The sequence below is a fragment of the Ischnura elegans genome, chromosome X (genome assembly GCF_921293095.1).
Source record: "Ischnura elegans chromosome X, ioIscEleg1.1, whole genome shotgun sequence".
Taxonomy (NCBI): domain Eukaryota; kingdom Metazoa; phylum Arthropoda; class Insecta; order Odonata; family Coenagrionidae; genus Ischnura; species Ischnura elegans.
Window position 1 is genome coordinate 57,437,624 of NC_060259.1, and position 21,276 is coordinate 57,458,899.

Here is a 21,276-nt window from a genome sequence, read left to right on the forward strand (position 1 = left end):
GTTAAAGTCGTCTGTCTAGTAGTGCACATCTGTCCGATGGTGGCAGCCGTGGCGTCCGGGTTCGGCGTAAATTGAGTTGAAGGGAGTGACGGGGTGACGGCACCTTAGAATCAAAGAAAATCACAACCGTACGGTGGGGTTAGCTTGAGTTGGCTGGCAAGACTCCACGAGTGAGAACGACTGAGAGAATTTTTTTGAGTGGAAGTGCATGTCAGCCGTCACTGTGAGAGACTTAGAGGAGCAGTGAATTAGCATCTTCGATTGCAGTGCTGAGAGGTTTATTCGGGGTTTTAGTGCAGCTTCAAGTTTCATATTTACATCTCGCCGGTAAGTTACGTTTTGAATATTTGTCGTCATCCAAATTTTACTTATTGTGCATGCGTCAGAGTGAAACAAGAGTATCCCTTTTTAGTGCGTTCAAACTCAGTGTTTCGTCTATATTTTCGAATTAATATTTTCATAGAACTGGTATTTTCAACATGAAGAGAGGCTCAAGACATGTTGTACTTACCAGCAACCTTAGTACTACATTTTACTGTCATACTGAAGTGAAAGTAATTACTATTAAATATATTTTCTTACTTTACAATCCTGTTACCATGCTGTTACATCGCTGAATAGTGCGGGCGGACAGAAATTTGACATTTGCAATGGCGCCTCATTCAAAGCTAATGATGTGGATTTTTGTACACATTAGATAATCTATATATTTAGTGTATATTTTATCGCACACTATCAGCTTTTGAAAAAAGGAAGATATTTTAATGGATATTTTGGCATCGAAGTACCTCATTTTTTGCTCATGGTGCTCAGAGAAATTCTTCTTTTGTTTGGGTGTTTTTTCGGCAGGTACTCGACGGGATTCTGATTGCGAATAAACTTCTCTTCGAGTATTTCGTTGGTGTTATATTGTACTTATTTTCGCTCTTAATTCTCATCTTTTTATCTACAATGAGTTCATTATTTTGCGCCGCTGGTTTTAATGCATATGGGTGTCTCTTTATTTATATAATAACGTTTCCTGCTATTTGTATTCATCATTAATTTCTTAGGACACTGAAATTGGAATATTATTTCTTCCAACTGACGAGTTGCGGTAGCTAAGGAATGATTCACTTACGCAGTTACAATTTTTAACTACATCAAATATTCTTGAGCCTTGCCGAGAAATGATAATGTGGCTTCGTCGGCCTGTTGCACTCGTATACACATACAGACCGTAGGCGTACATGCAGATTTAAAGGGATTGCATACTTAAAACAGTTATGTTTAATAACATAGTGTTAGTTAAAATGCGATGAATTATTTCATTAGAACCATGAAGACCCTGATGGAGCATGCGAGAGACTTCGTGAATGTCGCCGAAATCATTCGCAAGTTCCGCCGAACTATTATTTTTATAAGCCTTACTGGCAACACCTTATGTGCTGTGTCCTATGGATCAATCGAAAAAACTTGGGTAGCATGTTTTGATCCTGCCATTAATGAGTGACGCTCGTTTGTGGGAGTTTAACTTCGGCTGTTCATTTTGTTAAATGAGTTGAACTTCTAGTATGAGCTTTAAGGTGTTACGCTTTACTTTGTACATGTTTCGTTTCATAGCGACCAATTTTTCCAGTTTCTTTCCATCAATAGTCGTAACATTCCCTTTAAAGTTTTACGCTTGACGAATGTAAACATTAGCAACAAAATTTTAGTCTAACAATCATTCTTGCGTCATCGTACTTGCATATAGTACAGTTTCGATCTCGTATCAAAGAAGAAACAATTTGCTGAACATTTGAAAGAAAATACTTAGATTGCTCTAATTTTTGACGAATTTTAGATGCACTGGACCCTCTCTATATCGTCACCCTTTACCTCCCCTTGACTCGTTGATAGATGTCTTGACAAATTCCTCGAACCCCCCTGTTGCAGGTCATATGCTATATGTACATATTAGCTACTACTACTTATTATTAGTTACTACTCTTTCGAGCTGTGGTAAGTTATATTTTATTCATATAACTAGTCTGTAAAGCTCTTCGGGTATTCGGGCTTTTCTACCACCAAGGTATTATTGAAATTCTCAGTAGTTTGGCATGCTTACAGAGTCGCTAAAGTTGGAGAACATAGTAAAAACATAATATTCGGATAGGATATTGTCGTGTCATAGGAAATTAATCTTTTCTTTTCCACTCTTCAAAAAACTTAAATGACGGCATCAGTTGTCACAAATCACCGTCGGGGAAATAAGGGATTATCTAGTGGCTGTCTTTATCGCTTACAATGACTGCTTCAACCAAGGGACCTCGAAAGGCTGGCACCTTTCTGTGTTAGTCCTTGCGGAATGGAGATGGGAAGAAGGAAAGCGAAAGGAGAAGTTGACACAGTCTACTTCCGTAGTCTTGCGGGTTACGTGAGCTATTCCGTTCATAACTTGGCCTTTGTGGGGGAGCTGGAGGGGAAGCTGGTGGGGCCCGTGAAGAGAGAACCTTTATTTTCTTACACCCCATTTTGAGCTTGAAGCCCTTGCCCCAGTTGGTCATCGTGAGAAGGTGACCCACAACGTCGGCAGTCCTGTTCCCCTACAAATTCACCATCCAGCACCATTGAGAGGCCCAGAGTTGGGGGATGCTGGAAGCAGTGGCGTAGCCATGGGGAGGGTTTTCCGGGTTACCCCCCCCCCCCCCCCTTTTGATTCTTTAAAGCTTTTACTTCATCCAATTTATTAACTTTATTTTACTAAATACTCGTACTAAATTACCTAATTGGGTTCTAAAAATCACGTTTTCAACATAAAATTTCCAAAATTTTCGAGGAAGGATTCCAGGACCCCCTTTTCCCTGACGTGTTTCCCATACACTCCGGAGGGGCCCCGAAATTTCCGGTAACTCCCCCCCCCCCAATTTCAAAATCCTGGCTAAGCCAATGGCTGGAAGCTAACTTAACCAGCCTCCATTACACAAACTAACTTCACGACTCAGTATATTTACTATGTACTCTGTCAAACTTTTTAAATTGAATTTTACGAACTGTTTTACCGTTTTGTAATTTCTTCAGGTGCATTAGTAGTCGTTCCATTTTTCTTTATAATTTATCTCCTCACAGTGCCTTTTCATAAGATTGCCATACTTTGCAGAGTACCAATTTTACTTGGGTGGAAACTTTCACGAAGTCTGTCACGTTCTTTGAATCATATCCTTAGTCGAAATGAGCAGAATGAGATCCTTTTCGCTGATGAATTAACGAGCTCTCTAAAACCTTTGGGCATGGTTAAGTGATTAAAGGCTCCGATCAGATAACGCATCCCGGCTCATGCTTGGTAATAAGGGAGTTGTCTTGCACTCGGACCGTGAAACTCCCACGAAATTTTTCAATTAAATTTCAAAAATGGAAGAGTTAGGATAACAAGCCCCCGTGGTAATTGATCGGAGTATCATCTGTATTTTCCCATACATCTTGAGTTTCGAATCTTTTCCTCTTCTATTCGCTATGAATCTCTCGCACTAATATCCTGTCGGGGGCATCGTTGGCAATTGATTATAGCGGTGGGCCATGTACTTGGGAACATTGAGTAAAAATCTGCTACTAGTCTTAAAATTAATTGAAAATAATATGGAAAAGTACAAAGTTTCTCTAAATAATGAGAGAAATCCACAAAGTGAAGCCAAATTTGATTGAATCTGATTTCCTCTCAGCCCGTGAGGTCGCGTTATATGGACTTCCTTGGTTAGCGGAGATATTTCAAAGGAATCCCTCTCACTACTCAGGTACCTAGTGTAGGGCATATAAGGTACAATTCTCCACCCATCGTATGGGACGGTTGGTTGTGATACTCATGGCGCTTTTAGCCGAGAGAAGGCCGTTTCCGACGCCGGGTTTCTCTCCATCTCTTCCCACTTAAAATTACTTACATATCTTAGCCGTCAATCAATTCCCTCTAAACACCTATTCACTTGGCTATGGACCCAGATTTCGGCTCATGTAAAAAATAGTTTGTTAGCTGTTCGAGATACATAGTAGACTTCTCTGACCAAACCAAAAATCAACTGCACGCGCTTCCGCTCGTTGATTAAGCCTATATCATGAATTTCCCATGTACTGACAGCGTACTTTACATGAGATTGCACGAGGGTTAAGTAGCCCTTTCCTCTTACTTAGTCTTCGTACTTCCCGAGAATTCTTTTCACAAAACGGACAACCAGCTAATGGTCATTTGCAGAATACGGACGTGCGGATTAGTGGACTTTTTTTCGACCCCATGTGACGGTCATAAAATGTGAGGAATACGGATGCTACCTCAGATTTTGCTGGATTTTGCATCGCATTATGTGAATACTTTACTTTCTCGGACTTCCTTTTCTTATTAACGTTCAGGTATTCGCGAATTGCTTATACGAATTCTTCGGAACGACGGCCTGTGATTTAAACATAGGCTAATGGAGTATCTTACCGCTGATTCCTGTGTGTTCCCATCCGCATCGGGTTATGGTGGTTTGCAAGACGCGGAGAGAGTTAGAGGGTGGATTATTCGGTATAATTGGGCGTGAGGAGACTATCTTCACAATCAGATCCTTACAACTTTCATAAAATTGCCATTATTTGGCTTCTCATAAAACTGCCATAAATTGCCGGGTACAGGTTTTACTGGAGTGGAAACTTTCACGAAGTCTGTCACATCCTGTGATTCAGATCCTTTTTCGTGAGGACCAAAAAAGAAGATCCTTGTCACTGTTGAATTCACGAGCTCTCGAAAATCTTGGTCGAGTGATTAAAGGTACCGATCAGATCACGCTTCCCGGTTCCTGCGTGGTAATAAGAGAGTAACCTTGCACTCGGAAGAGAAAATCCGGGGAAATTTTAACATTAAAATTCTGAAATCTAAGGTATAGGATAACAAGACTCAGTTGTGATTGATCGGCATATCAACTCTGAAATTTCTCTCTTCTATTCGCAATGAATCTCGCGAACCTATTTCCAGTAGGGGGCGTCATAGCGAGTTGAATACAGCAGTGTGCTATGGACTTGAGGGTACCGTGTTCAAATCCTGAAGCCCCTTGGACTCACTCCTTTAAGTTTTCACTAAGCGGTCCTCAGCTGATAGAGCTTCTGTTAAGTCGTAGATGGATCAGGAATTGGAATCTCTGGCGAATCAGTTTATCGGCCGTGGAATGGAACTAACTAGTGGTGACTAGCGGTGAATATGTGTTACTCATAAGCCAAGTGTTTTATTCGGGGTGAGCTCTATCCTTGGCATTGGTTTCGGGTTTCCCACCGGGTGAAGTTCTCCATCTCTAACGACGTTTCGATAGCCATGTCGTCCATCGTCATCAGGGCTTGTCTTCGAGTCATTCAATTCAATTCAAAGGGAGTTTATTTCCTATGCTGCCAGTGTACATGGACATTTACATAATATTTGTTGTATTAGACATATTTACAGCTTGAACCCTGGTTTAGGACAATTTTCCTCTTCAGGGCTTGTCATAGGTCTTTTAAGTTTACAAGTGTTTGTGAGCTTGTAGCAGAAATTGTAGTACATATTTTCTGGAACTCTTTTTTTCTCCGGGGTGGCTATTGGTCCGACATTTGTCTGAGCAGGTTCAAGTTCAAAGTTCAAAATAAGTTTATTCACGAGCACAACAGATACATAGAATTTGAAATAACAAGAACAATAACAAAAACAATAGCTCGTGAAGCTGCTCTAGGCTTGCGCCTCTTCAGCGTTACTGGGAATTAATCACTGGTACGGAAATGATATTGGCTCTGCATTTGCCCTAAGGAGGTGGGAAACCCGAAATACCACCGTCAGGCCACCGCGGTACAATGAACTATATACAATAAACTGAAAACAGTAGTCACCAGCGTGCCAACGTAAATTACGGTGGTAACTTAACAATATATATATTCTGAATAGATCTCTGCAACAATAAACGTCACATTTATTGTCCGCGCCGAAGGCGCGTCGGAAAACACTGTCCCAGTGAGCCAACCTCACCACAACCAATCAGACGGATTTACAATTTTATAGGTGTCGTGCGCATATGTTCTGTTGTTGTATGAAGTGTTGTTTGCGTGAAGAGGATACTTAAAAACTAAAATAGTACATTGACAAAAAGATAAAATACGATGAATTGAATTATTTTTTTTCTTTATAATTTGTTTGTATTATTATTTTTTAAATATATTTTTAATTGTGTCTTATTATTTTTTATATTTTTGAACAATCGTTTTGAATAACAATTGATAGTCATTTTATTATTTTTTTCAATTGATCATTTTTTTTCAGCTCAATAGGCACTTGCCAATGCGTTGATTTTTTTTATTATTTACATATTTTGATTATTATATGGCAAGTTAACAATAAAAAAATAAACAAGTGAATTTATAATATATTTCGTTGATCGTGTGATTTGAAGAAGAAAAAGACGTAGAAAAGACTCGTAGGCGAGTGATTTGATGAGGCAGTGTATATGTTGTTAGGACACTTGGGTCGTAGTCCCATAAGTCTTTAATTAGTGTATTACCTGTGCCCTTCAGCCTGGACTTAAAATTGCTAATTAGGTGGTTAATGAAGTCATTAATGGAAGGAAGTTTGTGAGCTGCTCAAACATGTTTGATGTTGGTTAATTTGACAGTATTAAGTAGGGAACGAATCGATTTATTTCGAAATTGTTCCATTTTTTCGGATGGTTTTGTCTTTAGCAAAGATTTGATATTCATACAGCACCACCGGACGGATAATACTTTTGTAAAGGCGAATTCTTGAACAATGGGAGAGGGGACTGGTCGGGGTAGAAAGACAAGAAATAGCTTGTCGTACCACGAAGCCTTTCCCGAGGCAGTACTTTACTTGTAGATGGGGTTTGTATTTGCCGTCGAGAATGACGCCGAGAAATTTGTGGGTTGTGGCTCTTGGTATCTTTTTCTTGTTAAAGTGTGGTGATGCTTGTGTTAAGAATTTTTTGCGTTGTGAGAAATGTGTGTGTGTGCTTTTAGATGGGTTAATCTGAATTTTCCAAGTTTGTGTCCATTTGTGTAGGCGTTTTATATGTGTGTTTAATTTTTTTATGTTTGTGTCACCTGCGCGTGATGTGGCTGCAATGACCGTGTTGTCTGCATACATGAATATTGTTAAATGTGGAGTGCTTGGAATGTCGTTAACGAATAGAGTGAATAGTAACGGACTTAGCAAAGAACCCTGTGGTAACCAGCATCACGATTCATGGTGTTAGTCGACATTCGAATTCCAATTGCTTCCTTGCCTTTCCCAGAATCTGTCCACACGGCAAAGAGGACCTTCGTGTTCTCCCAGCGAAGGGCATGGTCGCGTGATATGCTGTGCTTAGCCACGGCGGATTTTTCCGGTTGGTCGAGTCTGAAATTTCGCTGGTGTTATTTTATCCTGGTAGCGATAGTCCTGCCTGTCTCACCGGCATATACCTGGCCGCATTCACATGGAATCTGGTAGAGCCCAGGTGTCATAAGGCCCGAGGGATCCTTGGCCGTCACGAGTTGGTTTCTAAGTTTTGCAGGTGGGCGAAAATATGTCTTGACATCATGCCTCTTGAGTATTCAAGTTTTTTTGCATGAAAGAGTAGGTAGGCCAGCAAATGCTATTTGTTTTTCGCCTTTTTCTTCGGTGGCGGTGTTGTGGTTGGTGCAGGCCATTTTCAGGGCCCTGGAAATGTCTCTTTCGTTGTGGCCATTCTGCCGGAAGGTATTCTTCAGATGAAGTAACTCCTTTGGGAGACTCTCCGAATCACAAATTGTTTTGGCCCGATGGTTTAGGGTGGACAAGACCGCTGCCCTTTTGGGAAGGATGATGGTGACTTTGACCGTTAAGGTAGAGGTCGTTGTTGATCGGCTTTCGATAGACGCTATGCCCCAATCTTCCATTTCCTTTCCGATAGATGAGTATGTCAAGCAAGGGTATCCTGTTGTCTTTCTCCGTCTCCATGGTGAACTCTATTTTGGGGTGCTGGCTATTCATATGGTCTAAACAATGGTTGAGCGTATCCGGCCTTTGTGGCCAAACGATGAAGGTATCATCTACGTACCGGAAAAAAAATACATTTTAGCGTAGACGATACATTTTTGCGAACTTCTCCATGAAGAAGTTGAGGATTTCGAGGAGAAGGCTCTCGTTGTTGCTCTTACTGTTCCTTCTGCTGATTGCGTCGCTAGCGAGGTTGGAAGCCTTTTTTTTCGTGCGTCTGCAATCTAATTTGCCAATCTGAACTCGCGAAAATGTGTCTATTTTCATTTATCAATTCATAAATATACGCCTATATCTGTACTGACTTTGTTTCCAAGGAAGTAGTGTCACGCTATATACCCATTTTACATATGGGGATCACGTAATTCTTTGATGTAGCGTTTCGCATTTCTTCCCCTGAAAAATAGTATCATGAACTAGTCGCATCTATGCATGCTATCTTGGGCGAAATATACCTGTATTTTCACGAAATATTAAATTACCAAAAATGATGAGAAGTTAGAGAGTTAAATTTCGCAATAACCCCCTGCACTATGCCAATCGATGGATGCATCACTTCCCAATTATTTTGAATTTCTTTAACGCTACAATGAGATAAGAGAGATTAATGATGGAAGAAGTCCTTGCCCGTGGTTAGTGACGGGAAACCGAAGCTTAAGTCTCCTTCACCGAAGTGTGGAAAAGCTCTCCGGATGCGATGGCTGTAGGGAAATGCGATTGACATTTAATTCGTGGTCGATCTCAGCTGTGGCCGTAATATATGGTGTCGTAGCGCATGCAGCGCGGGTACCGCCTCACGTAAGTATGCACGTCAGTGCCTTCTTTCGTACTCGGTGTCGCGCGGCGCTTGACTTACGGTTTATCGCTTCTTTTTCTCGAAGCCCGAAGTTAGGGCAGCATAATGATTGGGGTTTGTGACGACATGAGATATCGATTATCCATAGATGGTAGCGATGACTTTTTAAAGTTATAGGGTATTTTTAGCTTCATTACTGGATCACATTACTGGTCTTCGAAAGAGCGTGCAAGCTGCCAACTAGGAACGTGACTTTTACTCGCCATGAATGCTTAATTGGCTCTCGCTGTGCGAAATACTTGCAGCTCGGTAAGAAATAATGGCAATAATTGTAAACTTGACACTGATACTAGTTATGGACATGTAAAAGGAGGGGAAATGACTCGTTAAATGATAATACGCCGACCGAAATGGTCACGCTTTATCTTCAGGGACACTGTGTTGTATGGACGTTGGTTTTAGGAACTGATACACTTGCGAAAAATAATAATAATGAGATTTAAGGAAGGCCTGTGGCTAATAAGAGAATATTTTGCTTAGAAGAAAAATAAGTACCTTCACTAAGTCATGGTGATAGGAGTTGATATTCATTCACACATTTTTTGGGAAACCTGTTGACACTAAATTGACATTTGCGTGACCGTTGATGCATTGTAATCTGATATTCCTTAAATCAGATTTTTCGTGACCGTCCTTTTTTAATATTACGTCATTCACGAAGCGGCAAATTTTGCTAGTCATCGCGGTATTGACGTTATTGGCGCTGCTGGGACTATAGAGTTGCGATGGGATATCCCCGCTATGCATTCGAAGTGAAACCCACTGAAACACTGAGACCCTTTTTGCAGCCACCTTTCAAAGCTCTATTCGACGCATATCGTCTTCATATCTCTGATATTCGTAGTGACTTTGAGGGGGGGATTTTATCGAAGAGGATTTGAAAGCGTTGAATATCGCGACGACATGGACGTATTCATCACCCCGGGTAATTATGTCTTGATTAAATGAGAGTCAATCGTCCTGGATTTTGGAAGCTCCAAATCGTATGTTTTCGCTTTGTTATTGGCAATGGCAGGTGCAATATGACTCAAATTTGCGCGTTTATCTGTTGCTTGATCCTCACGAATATGCCTCTCACATATATTTCTTTTAGCCACGCTACTATTTTATTTTGGAAGATTATCTTTTCCACGGAAAATTTAATTGATTTTTGTCCAGAATTCCGGCCTACCCTATACAATTCATGCATTGGGTGGATATCGTTCAGCGGATTGAGATTTTAGCAGCTACTTGTGCCAATCTACTCTAGTTTTTACCCCTTTTTCATCCCGTGCTTTCAACGAGTGGGGAGAACTTCATTATTTTTATACCTGGTCCTCTAGCTTTTCACTGCGTAAGCATTCCTCTGTGTTACGTCGTTGTTGTGTATTGCACTATTTTAATTGCTGGTGCTGACTCATGAAATTATCGGGAGGCCTCAGAGATTTTTAAATTTCGTTATTAATTGCTCAACTACTTACGTCATTCTTTCTCAGTTTAATTGCTGTTTCATCGTGAACTCCTTCACACCAGTACCTTGTGTTATAGGTTGCGGTACGATTATGATTTTCGCTGTTGCTTACTTAACTATTTTGTTGTAGTGCTCACTTGAAAATTTTGCTTCGCCTGTGTTAGTGATGGATTTATATAACTCATATGGTGTTCCGTTTCCTTGCAATCAAAGTGAGTGAAAATAAAATTTTCATGGAGTGGCGCATATTGGTGTCTCTCACTTCCGTTATTTAATGTGCATTATTGCGACCTTTTGCATTGTTTTATTAAAATCATGTATTTTCCCTCCCTGGGAGCATTGACGACATATTTATTTTTTACTTTTGAGTCGGTACTATCCTTGAAATCCTTGGGCGATTTAAATTACTCTCTCACAATCAGTGAAATTATTTATATTTTCCTGTCGCTACAATTTTTGGCTCTCTAGCTTCTTTTGATACCTGTAAAAATGCACAGTTGGTGTGAGTTCACGTCAGCCACATGGAAAAATTTTCGCGTGTTCGAGTAGGTAATATAGGCGAAGAATAAATTGCGAAGTTAAACATTGACTACTTCCTTCTCCTCTGGTATTCAATCCGAAGAATTTTTTTGCTTGAATGGCTGGCACTCTCCATTCTACTCATCTTCCTCTTCATTTCCCCGTAGCTTTTGCATCCAACATCCGTCATTATTTGGCCCATAAACTGGAGCCTCTGAGCCTTTTTCCATCAACATGTCCCTCTAGGACCGTCAATAGGATCACCCATGCCTCATTATACGCCCAATGAGTTGGACTCTTCTCTTTTCGACCGATTTCAATATATTTCTTTTCTGTTTCATTTTATTTAATATATCTTCTTTTGATATTCGGTCTGTCCACTTAATGTTTAGCATTCGTCTATAAAACCCTGGTTCGTATGAACTCAGTCTCCTCTTGACCCAGAGTCCATGTTTTGCAGCATCCGGTAGCATTCGAAAGGATAATGGCACAAAACGGAGCGCATAAAATAAAAACAATTGTGGATCGTAAAAAATGAAGGCGGTAATTTTCGCCGTAAAAAATGACTCAACCGTAGTGATGAAGAAAGAACGCTCCAAACGTAGTAACGTAATGCTTCACTCCATGCGTAGGTTTTGAGAATTCTTTTCCTAATTTCAAGGCTGTTACTTCTCGATGTTAAAATTTGTCTCTTTTTATTGAATGCCACATTTGCCTGCTCGATCCTCATTTCTTCCATCTCGCGTGATCTTGCTCCCCACATAGGTGAAGGCGTTCACTTGATCAATTATTGACTACTTACCTCCTGGAAGTTGTCACCTCGGAAGCTTGCGGAGTTTTATGCGAATGTAGATTTTATTCTCTAATCCGTCTCATCGGAAATTGCCAGTCACTTCTTCTCCTTCCCAGCGTGTCCAAAATTCTCCTATACTCCTCGGAATTTCGCTTGCCGCTCTTCCTTGTAACCTCTTTTCACAGCCCGCTCTCTATCTCTCTTTTCTTCGATGCGGGTCATCTGGCGTCATAGTGGAAATTCGTGCTTCGATGAATGCGTTAACCGTTTCCTTTCCTTTGTAGCGGAGGTTGTTTCCCTTATGAGCCATATTAATTTGTATGATATGAGATACGTGTTAATGCTTATAATTATCAACAAGGGTGTGTTTTCTAATGCTATGGTGGCTATAGCAGCCAGTGGTACAGTCTGGATTCCATATCTCGCTTTCGATTGAGGCTCCTGCTTCACGGTGAGCTAGCGCGACTTTCACGTGAATCATGTTGCTGGATTTCGCTCATGGATGTGCGTAGGGTTTCATTTTTCAACCATGGAGACAGAGGGCGGAAGTTACGAACTCTCTTTTCTGAAGCTTTTTCAGTGATACGCTGTGATTGATTTCTAATGATTTTATCAAAAACATGATGATCGTTGTTCTGAGTTTAAAAAGTTGATGTTAATTAAAATTTGGAAACTTTTCATTGTGCACTGGACTCTTTATCCCGATGCATCTTCTTCCGCAACTTTTTTCGGTATCGTAATCATTATCTTTTAGGCGCGAAGAAGGAGTACCAGGCAAGTTTCCATATATCACAGTATATTTACGTGGAAATTCTGAAGAAATTCAGCTACTTTTGAGTATCAAAGATTGACTCTGGTGACCTTTTGGCTCGTAGTTGTTTGCTTTATAGTTTCAATCACGTCTCCATTTCGAGTACGCGGTTTCATCAAACCAACTTTCTGCGTGCTTCGCATGATTGGGAAATGATTTCGCTTTCAAAGGTGACATATTTGGGACAGCTTACTGCCGTGATAATTCATATCCGTACGGTGAAGGGGTAGAAATGTCCCCTGCTGGAAGAATCATGTTGTACATCCAGTATCAGTGTGGCTGGAATCGAAATTTTACTTGGTACTTGGATGTATTGAGCGCTATTTATTTTCGAATTAAATTGTGCTTTTATATGGGTGTTTATCGTCATTGCATAGAAAATTCCGGTGTGTCTTATTTTTTATTTCGTTGAAAGACAGCTTATTTTAACTTTTTAAACCGGACATCTACTTTCAAAATGATTTCCTGTGACTCAATACAATAATTTCCATGCATAATTTTCCGCCTACTGATTAATCTTTCCAGTTTATCCACCTTCCAGAAATATTCCGTATTCACGATTTTCTTGCTCATAGTTGGTATGGTCTTTTGGAGTTCGATGGAGAAATAACCTTATTTACGTTCTAGATAAGAAATATATAACAAGTTAATGCGTTAATTGCGATTCCTCTACAGTTACATGATACCCTCTGAGTAATTTTTTATGGCGTTTAGAAGACGAAGGGTGTTTACTTTCAGTGTCGCGGAGGTTCCGTTCCACTTACGAAAGATGTCGTCTTTTAAAATAGTGTTTCGACCAGTCGGCATCAGGGTATCTATTATACTTCATATGTACGAGATATAAGAATCTCGAAACAACGGACCCAGACACTCTGGTTTTTGCGTGTAACCCAATGGACTCAAATTGCAAATGTGCGCTCATATCAGTATGAAATACCATGTGATATAGCGTTGGAACTAGCCATGGATTTACTCACCATAAGAGCAGCATTTGCTCTGCAGTTTAAACTAAAGCCCTTTTCTCATGTCAGTAGACTAAGTGCAATATCAGCGGTACCTAACAGTGTTGAAGATATTCTGTATCGGGTGGAGTACTACCAGAGTTAACATTGCTTTGCCCGCCGAACACGTGATTGAAGTGTTATCGGTGAGCCTGGACTCAGCCCAACCGGTTTAATTACTCATGAAACTGAGATAGCTTTTCCGTTTGCGTTTTATTGTAATGTTTGTTTTTTTTCGGGAGGAAGCTGTAAAAAATCAATTTCCTTTTGGAATGTAAACAGGTTCAATCAAAAATGTTCTTCATTGTGTCAAGGCGATTCGCATTGATGGTAAATTTTTGTTTCCAACGGGGAATATGTAATAATTTTATACACTTCGGATAACTTAATTCGTTATTCATGTGGTAAAACTCGTTGAAGAAGATTCAGTTAATGTCGTTGCGAGCATTTTTTAGAAGAATATAGCAGGGATATGCGGGAATATGAGCATGGAGTTCATAATTTTGTTGTGCCACAATGGGCTTGTTCAGAATTTTTTATTATTGCAGATTGCGATAGAGTAAATGCTAAATGTTGTCTTTAGGTCTTTTGGACTTAAAGCGTCAGCTTAATTGCGAGTGAAAGTGGACCATCCAAAGTTCAGCTCCAGTAGCTCCATTCCAGCTCTTATATCCTGACCAACTCACCTGACACAGACTTACGCTTTTCCTATTGGATGTGTTGATTTAGCATCGTAAGTCTTTTCTTGTGCTGAGAACTAATTTTCCACGGCAGAAAGAGATCTTAGTTAATAATTCGGACGAATTTGCTTGAGAAAAAAACTCGTCCTCGACTACGAATTTACTCACGACACGTAAATTTTACGGCACATGCTCTTAACCGTGTCGCCTTTTTTGTATCCTTTTTTTCCCTCGACAATTTAACGACGATGCAAGGGAGAAGGTGTCCCATTACGGTCCTACCAGTTATGGAGTAGATGTGAGGGATTTTGTTCTCTAGGCTATTCATTGAATTTTTTATCACCATACATGTGTCTGGCTTAAAATGTCCATCTGTGGCGCTTCGTCGGTGAGAATATATCGTTCGTTGTTTTAGGCGTGACTTCATGGAATCGACTTGACGCAATGAAATGCAAAAATATTTATAATTCCACATAAATGTAATGCTTTATTTATGTGAAATAATACAGTTTTATGAATTTCATTATAGAATATATCGTGTTTGGCTTATAATGTCCATCTTGTGGTGCTTCTTCGGTGAGAATGTATCGTTAATTAATTTAGTTTTCTGTGGCGTTGAATGTTTACGCTGCTCCATTTCGGTTGACGCTTTGTAAGGCTTTTCGCTTTCTAAGCTTTCTGGCATCTGTCGCGGGCCGCATCATCCAATACGCTTAGGGAAACAGCGTTCTTTTTTGATCGCCAGTGTTTAGACATTTTGGGCTGCGTAAATTACCGCCTTCATTTTTTTACGATAGACGTATTTCTTTTTATTTTATGCGCTTTTTTGTCGACCATTATCCCTACGACTGTTACCGGATACTGTTCGGGTGTGTCTCTGGTTTCCATTTGCGTGATGATGTTTAATTCCACCAACATTCATGGGCGTAGCCTGTTATAATTCTCTAAGTTATCCGTTATGTGGATGACAAGGAACTCCGATGAAATAACAGCACTGTTGAATGCTATCATTCAAATGGAAACCATCCTTCCAATTTCTCTCTCTTCAATTGGGAATTAGCTTCTCTACGAATAATAATGTGGAAACTACCGTGTGCGTGTCGTGACGACAGATATCCAATCATCTGAACACGTGGCGTGACTGCGGCAAGCATTGTATAAGTGATGATTGCAAGTGGTGAGTATATTAATGTCCTTGTGTGAGGGTCGGTTGAAATTTATCGTTCATTGTCATGTACGTATAGACAATCTGCAGTAAGTATGAATTGCGTAGACAGAGGACATAAGAAATTATTCAGTTGCTTCACATATTGAGAGAACTACAGTAGTAGTGCAACTTTCAATTTTGATCGTTTTTGCGTCTCGATTTTTATGAAATATATGCGGGGTTCTTATGTCTAACTTTGGTGAAGCGTAGCAGGGTGTTTTTATTTAAGCGTATTTTTATGCGCGTGAATTTTCATGGTAACTCTTCAGTATTAAAGAATGAAATTAGAGGCCATTCAAGAACCACTTTTCTTAAATGGTGGTATCATACAAACAAGTAGTTGACCGTCAGAACGAGTGCCACTGAGTGAGTGTGTATTATTTTAATTTTTCGATAAAGAAAGCACAGAGGTAGAGGTGACTAAGGTCACGTTATCGGAAAAAAGGTCGAAAATTTAAAATATTCGTAGTTTAAAAGCATGTGTTGTAAGACCTTACGCAAGTGTGACCTTAGGTACGTAATTTTTTCTCGAGTACTTTAGAATGTTCGAACGGAATGGATGAACATTGCATTCTGTACCTTAGGGTGCCTGCACATAAGTCGTCTACCTGTGTCAGTGCCAAAAGGAAGGAGGATCAATGAAATGAGACCATTTTGTTCCGTGCGTGCGTTCTATCGGGTATGAGGGAAGGGAGGGAAGGAAGTTTTCACGAGCGTCGATTGACCAATGGCAAGTGGTGTGGAGAAGGGAATAATGTTTTCTCATTAAGCACGCTCAATTTTGTTTTTCCTTATGGCTAAGCCCATATCGTCAATGTTAATGGTATCGTTAATGGTGCGTTATCCTATGAATGCCTATGAATTCGGAATTCAAACCAGAATAGTGCAATGTTGTTAGCGTTCCCAATTTCAGTTGTTCAATTGGAGTAAAAGCCTATGATTGAATGATTGGAAAACTTAATGTAAGATATGGTGATGGTAGAGTGGTTAGGACAGTTGTAACTTTATTTATAAAAGTTACGTGAACGGTTAAATGGGGATTTGTTGCCCTTGATCGTCATATGTGGCCAGTGGCTTGTGCAGTGGCTAATTGTAAGTGTCTCGTCATTTTTTGATGAGTTTCAATTCCTTGTTACGACTATTTCGGTCCTCCTCTTTCATATATCCCTAGTTTCTTGCCGTATATTACCATTTCCCATTATTTCATTTTGTTCTTACTTACATTGCGATTTTTCTGTCTTCGGCGGCCATGAAAGTGAAAAGATGATTCAATTAGGATGATTCAAGCCAGAGCTGGATTTGGATCATTCAAGACGTAGGTTCGTGACTTCCTGAATACGTGTCGATCGCCCAATGGAAATATCTGCTGTGTTCGTATAGAGAGAAGATGGTCTTGCGTCATTCAGAATGATTCACCTTGATTTTTGGTATAGCAGCATTTTCTTCAGTTCTTAACGACCTTGGTTTCATTTGCGTACAATATTGCAAGGCCACCCTAAATGTTTAAATCGAATGAAATGAGTATCATATTGTAGTTATATGAAAAAGAGCTATTTTTCTGTAACTTAATCGCACGTGGTAGAGATGTTTAACTCTTATTGTTTTGTAAGTGCTTATTTTATCCTGATTTTTACTCGACAGAGGTAGCTCTCTCACTCAGTTATGCAGACCTATGGTTGGTTTCGACTGTTGGGGATACGGCTAACCCCGTTCATAGCTGTAGGCGTGTGAAATTCTCACATTCACGGTAGGGGTCGAGCCCTTTAAAAGTATTTTTTTTTTGCTCGGTTGCGCCTGAATACGGAAGTGCGGAATTTGAACGACCGTTCAATCAGAAGCCCAATAGCACCCACTTGGCTAATACGCTTTCCTGAAGGAATGGATGCGAGTTTGGGAAAATAGTGCAACAGGATATTCATCCGCCTTGACCTGTACACGAACTAGGATCCCCCGATGTCCTACCGAAAGCTCTTAACCAACTAAGGTACGTTGGTTTCCTTCTTCCGAGGTAATTCAAAAGGACGCCCTGGTAACGTAATTGGTTAGATCACCTTACGGGAAATGGTTGGATACTCTGGAGTGCAGGTCAAGGAGAATATACATTTTCCTTTGATGAATTTTCGCACTCCTGGGCTATTGTGTTAAGATACACAGCTTGCTAGCTAATAGTCGCCGGCCTCGGTGGCGGCGAGGTACCAAATGGGAAGTCGCGGGTTCGAGTTCCACCTGGTAGGTTGACCCAATGCAAGACATGGTTGTTTGAGAAAATCCTACGTTGTTGGTTGTTTTAAATTCTCTGTTGTATTTTCCTTAAATCTGCTGTTAATCTGCGTGAGATGAAATAAATATATGTAATCAGGAATAATTTTGTCTTGTTGAGAATATATAATTGAATTGGAAGTAGATTATCCTGTATGACGATAGTGATGGGGTACATTACGTAAGGTCGCACCTTAGGTCTGAGTGGATTGTTTTTCCACCCAAGTCTTTTATCCTGCTTGCGCAATGATTTAGACGATCCTTTAGATGTGGGACATCGCCTGAGTAAATGGGCATATTTTATCGGCCTCTGCCCAGTTCCCGAACCTATTAAGCTGACCCTCTTGTCTCGTGTCTTGATGCTTTTATGGGCTGATGTCGCTTGAATCAACGCTCGTGCTTATAGGTCATACGGCATTTTTTACTCCTCAGTCACAGTCTCGTATGCATGAAGTTATGTACAGAGAAATTGTGATGGTGTAATAAATGATTTCCAGTTTAAATGTTGTAACATTGTTTTTCTTGTAATTGTTGCTCAGACCTGGAAAGATTAACTGTTTACGAAATTATTGTACAATATCACTCCCCAGTAGAGGTTTTACCTATGACCCAGGTGCAGAAAGGATTATCTGGTTTTCCACCAATAGCGGTTACTGAAAAAACTCAAGGGGGGCGCATAATATATCTTGTTCAAAGTGCACCGGGACTAGCCGCGGTGATAACTTACGGGAGTCACCCGCAATGCACAATCGTGCGAAAGATCGTTCGCCTTGACCGGGATTCGAACCCGGATCCCCCGATTTCCACTCAACCGACTCGACCGCACTCGACCGGAAATCGGGGGATCCGGGTTCGAATCCCGGTCAAGGCGAATGATTGTTTCTCTGTGGATCTTTCGCACATATATCTTGTGTTACCAATAATTTCATCGTAATAAAAAATAATAAAGTGCATACGAAGTTTAAGAAAATTTTAATTAAAGTTATTTTACACATATACAAGACACTCCCATTCTACGATATAAAAAAGTTACAATTGCAGAAAATGCGCCCCCCCATATGTATTCGCCACTGTTTTCCACTAGGTTATTGGCTCCAATTACGCGATGGAAAACCCGAGAACCTTTCTGCACTTGACACGCCGGGAAACTCTAAGATCTTAGATGACTATGTTGTTTTCCGGTTCAGCAGAAACAAACAGAAAATGTGTAAATGATATTAATTGAACTATTACAATCTCCTCATTGCCCTAATGTTACACTGAAAATATTCTGGACAATGAATGTTGGACTGAATCAAACTAACGGAGGCTTCCTTCCTTCTCTTTCAAGGAAACGCTTAATAATAAGAATATTTCGTTATTATCGATTCCTGAACTTAACTTTCTGAATGTTATTCAAATATTAAGATTTTTTAGGAGGCTGATGTCATATTTATTCATCCGTCCTTGTATCCTTGTAGTCTCCTGTAGTTGTATCCTTGGAAAGTCAGTTTTGAGTGTAAGCGTTGCGGAGTTGGTCGAATGAACGTATAAACATCTCGTTGACATTAAAAAATAACTGCAAATGCGTGCATCCATGACATTGGCCTTGTTTGATCTCGTCATACGTGCTTCCATTCGCCTTCTTTTTTCTAGGGCAGTGGTTCAAAGTTGTTTTCGAGGACTCTCAGTGGTTTCTGTATTTATATTCTTCGGCAATAGGTTCTTAACGATTCCACTCTGTGAAGGTTTGCCCAAGATGCATCATCAACGATCGATAACCGCGTATACATGCCGTCCAGGCAGCGGACGACATCAGGTAAATCTTCTTCCTCGATTAATTTGTATAGGGCCAGCTCTTACCTAGACGAGACGAGTTGATGAACAACCAGTGAAAATATTTCTAGGCGATGAATTTTCATAAAATCCCTTTACGCAGGAATAATCCTGTATGTTAGCTAGCCCGTGGGAAAGCTTCAAAGTGTCGTTTAAATGAGGAGTCGTGAACGTGAGCCTTTTTGATTGGTAATGCGTTTGTATGGAGTGTATATAGATAAAGATTAGGGATGAGTCGATTCCACTTTTTTTCGATTAGATTCCAATTCCGATTCTTTCAAATCGATTCTCCATTCCATCGATTCTTAATCATGCTAATAGGTTGAGTATTGATTTGTCAGTAGCATAGTTGCCATGAAAATTTAAGAATTAAATAATATAAAATAAAAAGTACAATTAAGTAAAGTCAGTAAAAGTCCCAACAAGTGTATTAATTAAAAATAGCGAAGTAGTATTATAGTAATATATTCTCTGCTTTAATAAAATATTACACACTTTAACTGTTTCAAACATAAATTGCGAACTTAATTTTGTACAGTACACAATGGCTATAGTGTGTGGCGGCCCCAATGCCCCAAGCTTACAGTCTATTTTCAAAATATTATTTTCAAAATATTCATCTTCCTGGAATCGATGGAATCGGAATCTACTATAGGCGATCGATTCTGGCTTCCGATTCCGTGTATGACCATCGGTGGAATCGAGAATCGACATTTGTAATCGACTCATCCATAATAAAGACATAAAATATATCGTCAAAAGAGTATGCCAGCAGTTTTTCCGAAGAATTATTGACTAATACCAAACCGGGTTGCTTCCCTTCATTTCCAAATGTAGAATCAGTGATCTATATAAAATAGACTGATTATGCCGTTTTAAATGTTGTGCAAGTGATATTAAGCCCCTATATCACCTATGGTGTAGGCATTCATTTGTAAAACTTCGTAGAAGGCTTCACGTCTTTTTTATCATTTTAAGAACGTTTATTGTCTTAAGGAGCTGATTTATGTAAACTGTCTCGCGCTTTTTATTCACACCATGGCGTGTCATTGTAAATCCTTTCTTTGATTTCTCTTCGCGAGCAACAGGTGTGGCTCACGAGGACTTGGTGTAGACGGCAGCATTTATGAAATCCAACATACAAATAATAATCTACTAAGACTATCAGTGAGTTGAAATTATGCCAAAGCTCTTAAAACTTCGAGAGAAAAGATTCCGATTTTCCGTAAGTTCAATGTTTTACCTAATGATTTTGGATTGGATTACTATTTAATTAAGCTTAGTGATGCATTATCATCAAATTAGTAGCTGCAGTGCTGCGAGTATAGAGAAAATTAACGGCCCCAATATTTTATAAATTTTGGCGTAAAATTCTCGATAAGCCGTGATTAGACGCGATTTGGATAAACCTCTAGATAGATTGTCATGTGTTGATGTAGGTAAAACCGAGTTGATGTGGTATGCTGGGACCCCAGGTACCTTGATACATGCGTGACTTCTGTCCTTCAGTCAGAGTTGTTTGCTAGAAGGTGAATTTTATCCCTCCCTATTATTAACTTGTTTTTGTCTGCGGGGAGTATTGATCTACGCGTTGATCATGCAAATGCCTCGATCTGCGTATCGCTTGGTTTATTCTTCGCAAAATGTTCTCGGGATCGCCACTGGGTCAGGAACTGCATAACTACCGACGCGTCGTCGGTAGTTATGCAGTTCGACGTTTCGATTTCCGACTCGGCCATCGTCCTCATGGCTGTGAGTGAGGCTATTCGCCGGGAAAGCTCTAAATCTTTCTTTGTTTATTCTATTTTTAGTCTTCCTCGGTAACAATTGTCATGCTATCGTAATTTGATTGAACCTCCATTGAAGGATACCAGTCTTCATTTTTTTTTTTTTTTTTTTTTTAGCTC

At 40.0% G+C, this 21,276-nt stretch overlaps 1 protein-coding gene across 2 annotated transcripts in view; it reads left to right on the forward strand.

Annotated features, from left to right (window-relative positions):
- Nucleotides 1–63: 63 nt before the first annotated feature.
- The window catches only part of LOC124171914 (fatty-acid amide hydrolase 2), a 76,157-nt gene continuing 54,944 nt past the window's right edge, over nt 64–21,276 (forward strand). The window contains exon 1 of one of the 2 annotated variants that reach the window (XM_046551327.1): nt 64–327. The gene's annotated coding sequence lies outside the window, so the exon portion shown is untranslated. Of the gene's footprint in view, nt 328–19,276; nt 19,353–21,276 lie in introns of those variants that run through there. The other variant, XM_046551329.1, reaches the window with a different exon arrangement.